This window comes from Vicia villosa, unplaced genomic scaffold (assembly GCF_029867415.1).
Source record: "Vicia villosa cultivar HV-30 ecotype Madison, WI unplaced genomic scaffold, Vvil1.0 ctg.000253F_1_1, whole genome shotgun sequence".
NCBI lineage: Eukaryota > Viridiplantae > Streptophyta > Magnoliopsida > Fabales > Fabaceae > Vicia > Vicia villosa.
Window position 1 is genome coordinate 760,118 of NW_026705106.1, and position 4,138 is coordinate 764,255.

Consider the following 4,138-nt stretch of genomic DNA (forward strand, 5'->3'; position numbering starts at 1 on the left):
GTTTTAGGCTTACCTCGAAGAATGAGAAAATTGAATTTCTGAGTTTGAGGTGTTACCGTGATCCTCAAGTGGTGTGCTTGGAATAAATTAGGATTTAAACAGTTAAGCATCCACACCAGTAGAAAAGAAACGTCGAGTAAGCTCATAGCTTTCAGCATTCCATGATCATCCAGTAATTGTTTATGGAATTCTACAGCAAATGGAAGACCAAACAAAACAGACAAATCCAAAAGACAACAGAGAAATAATCTCGAAGTCTCGGATGAAGTGAGAAAATTCAAGTGATATAATCAAATAAAAATTTAAATGATTAACTACACAAGATAATATGAAAATGATAAATTCAAACAAAATTAATCTAAGAAAAGATATTTTTTTGTGATTTTTCATGAAAGAGGAAAATAATTAGAGAACATAAAATCAAATATGTATCTAAAGTATTTTTTTTGTTGGAGTTTTTAATAAGGATTAGAGAAGAAAATAAAATCCTATATTAAATACTAAATCTCATTAAAATAATTATAGAAAAGATTAAAAGAGAATTAGTAAAAAAAAACTTAATTGAATGGGCCAGGGGGTGTTGAAAAACAAATTGGGGGTGCAGCCCAAAATTGACTTAAGCTGAAAATAATTAAAAAAAAAAGAATGGGCCGGACCGGGTCGGGTCAGGGTGACCCGGATCCGCCTCTCTTAATGTAAGCTGCTGGGTTCTAAAAAACCCTAAAACAAAACAAAGAGGCAGCCTCTTTTCTCTTTCTCTCTTTCACGATGTTTTCTGGAAAAAACAGAGAAACAACAACCACCAAAAACTTGCCTCACTTTCTCGGTTTCTCTCACGGTACTCTCGGTTTCTCCAATGAAACGAACACAACAACAGCAGAAACAAAACTCTCTTTCGTTTCTTTTTATCCCTCTTGCGAGTTTGCTCTGAACAACAATGGCAACTCGGTTTTACGGCGGCCATGGAGGAGAAACAGAAGGAAAAAATCCGGGTATCATCTTTTACTTTCACTTTGATTTAACAGTACCACTATGATAAATTATGCTATTTCCTATGTTTATGGGCTTTCGGTTTTCAAACAATTCACAGGTATAACATATTCACAGCAATAATTTAATGGTAACTTTGGAAGTGAAAATGAGAAAGCTTACCTACGGCGAGGAGGTGTTCGCCGGATTTTGTGTTGAGGTACGTCTTTGATTACTCCTGCCACCGAAAATCCGCAAGCTTGTTATTGTTATTGTTGCATTTTGAATTTAGTTGCCGTAGTGATTCTGAACTGGATTGTTGTTGCGAATCCCTTTGAATTGCTGTTGATTGTGAATTGCAAGTTTGAACTGCTGCTATGTTGTTGTTATGATGAATTTTTTCTTTGCGAATTTGTTGTGGTGCTGAACCGTTTGTGACTTGTTGTTTGATGCTGAATTTTCAACTTGCTGCAGGTACAACAATGGTTAAATGAAATATTGAGAGTGAAGGAAGAGAGACTTACCGGCAAGGAGTTTTTCGCCGGATTAATTGCTGTGGTATGTTCACGATTTCTGCTTCTGAAATATTGATGTCGTGTTGTTTAGAATTCAGTTTTGAATTGTTGTTCTTGAGTGATTTAGAACCGTAGCTTGTTCATGTTGCTACTGTTATTGAATTTTTGTGTTGAATTGTTGAATTTTGGATTTTTTGAAGATGAACAAACTTTGAATAATTGTTTGAAACAACTATTAATTGTTGTAACTAACAATCTCTTTTTTTGAACTTGTTGTAGGCTCTTTGATGAAGGTGATGCCACAACACCTCTTTTGGATTGTGGGAGACTTGAAGATGAAGATCTTCAAGTGAGGTATGAAGAACTACCTCTCCCTTCTTTGTAACTATGGAACTTCTTGAAAATTATGATAAGAGAGAAGTGAGAAAACTAGTAATATAGTAGCTTTGGTGTGTTTTGCTTCAATGAGAGAACTTCCTATTTATAGGCAAAGTTAAGGGAGTGTTTGGCAATTGGTAATCTTGATTGGCAAGTTTCAATCATTGCAAGATAAGATAAAGAATAAGAATATTCTTTATGAGATTTTTCTCTTGCAAGTGGACATGAAATATCTTTGTTCCTTTTGTCTTGAATTATTTCTTTTTTTGAATTATTTCTTTTGTTGGATTTTTGCTAATCTCACCCCTTTTTGTTTCTTTTTTTCATGTGACATGATCATTCTTGAGGAAAGCATGAAGAAAATTGATTTGAAGAATGGAGACTTTGAAGATTTCAAGAGTGAATTCAAGAATGTCTTTGAAGTTTTTTTCTTGTAATTCCTTGTAATTCCAACTTTGTATGAATGGAACTTTGAAATGATGTAATTCTTGAATTTTAAATAAAGTCCCTTTGTATTTGAAAATTGAAACTTTTTCATGTAAAGAACTCCATTTGTAAATGCTTGAATTTCTCTTAGAATCCTTGAATGAAATTGTATGAAACTTGAATATTTCTTGAATGAATTTCAAATGCAATTTCTATGTCTTGAATCAATTCTTGAATTCCTTTGAATGGTGGAATATCCTTGAAGTAGTGTAGTTTTGAATTTCAAGTCTTGAAATGTATTCTTGCACCATGAATTAGAAATGATCTTGAATTAAAATCCTTGAACCCATAATCTTGAATCATTTTTGAAGTAATTTTCCAACAATGAATTAAACATGATATTTTCTTTGCAACTTAGATGAAATTCCCATGAATGATCAAATAATTCATATGAATCAAATCTTCACCATGAGCAATCCATGAGCCTAAAAAACCAAGAAATAGATTCCAAGCAAGTCTCTTAAATCAAACCAATTGGCAATGGCGCATTTAAAATGAAATCACCCACGAACATGAATGTATCTTGCAAAGAATGAGTGAATGAATGAATCACATTGAGTTATTGGAAGACCTTGAGCCATGGTTTGAGTTGTGACACCATGTCCTGATTAAAAAGTCAGTTGTTCAAATGAATTAGGTCAAAAAACCCTAATTGTCGACCTGATGAAATTGATGACTGTAGGTCTTGAATTGAGATGTAATTTCCATTGTATATTGTCATAGGGATTATTTGAGGATGATTGAAACCTTTGATTGACTTTCCTGGGGGTTTTTAGGGTTTCCCAAATGTGATCCCTGATTTCAGTCCCTGCTAGTTCAAAACCCTGATCTGAGGATTTGTCTGATCAATCTTTGTGCAGAAGATGTTATGAGCCAATGGATTAAGTCAAAATGATGCACTTGGGGTCTTGAGGTCATGTCCCAAGTCATTATGTCAATCTCTGAGCAAAAGTCAGGAGTATGCTATCTTCAGTCAAAACCCTAATTCAGTCGATTCAGAGCCTTTGAGCTTGTTGAGATGGATCTCTGAGGACCAAATGTTGATTGTTGATGAAGATGATTCATTTGAAATGAAGGGAGAACAAAACCCTAATTGATTGTTACTTGTATTGATGAGTGATTTCCTGATTAAATCCTGCTGAGTCACAAGTAGCAAACACAAGCTATGCAATTTGTTAGAGATGCAAATGATGCATATGCAGATGATATGAGGTGGTATCTTAGGTCAAAAATTGGGGTATGACAAGAATGAAAAATGCTTCTACCGGCAGAATGTCAACAATTGTGTCGACTTTGTGGAACTGATGACGGAGAACATTTGTACTAGGGGGCGAGGACCAGAGCTTAGTCGGCAAGGGAATCCAACTCACTACAACAGGAAGGATCTAAAGGTTTCAGCAAGGGGAATTCTGTCGGTGATCCTCTACAACATCCGACCAAGGACTCATGTCACCACCATTCCTCTTGATGTGGCTTTCTTAATAACCACAATCATGACGGAAAACTCTGTTGATGTCGCATTCATCCTCTCCCAGGAATTGCGACGAGCTGCTTTGAGTGACACACAACATGGCATTAATGCCAAATGTGTGTTGCCATTACCTGGATTGATTATGGGTCTTTGTAAAGACGCCGGAGTGGAAATTCCTGCCCAGGGACATCACGTTATTAACACTTTTATTGATGATGTTTTTATTGACAGGTTTTGTGCGAAGCCATATTACAGGGATCAAGCAACCGATCCTCCTCCAGCTGGACCTTCCGTTTCTGCAGCACCCCCTCAGGGTAGT

At 35.7% G+C, this 4,138-nt stretch overlaps 1 long non-coding RNA gene across 1 annotated transcript; it reads left to right on the forward strand.

The window, feature by feature from the left end:
• Positions 1–743: 743 nt before the first annotated feature.
• LOC131625980 (uncharacterized) lies at positions 744–2,342 on the forward strand. The gene is made up of 4 exons (XR_009291007.1): positions 744–992; positions 1,091–1,189; positions 1,444–1,527; positions 1,764–2,342. It is a non-coding gene; the product is annotated as an uncharacterized LOC131625980 (long non-coding RNA).
• The last annotated feature ends 1,796 nt before the right edge of the window (positions 2,343–4,138 follow it).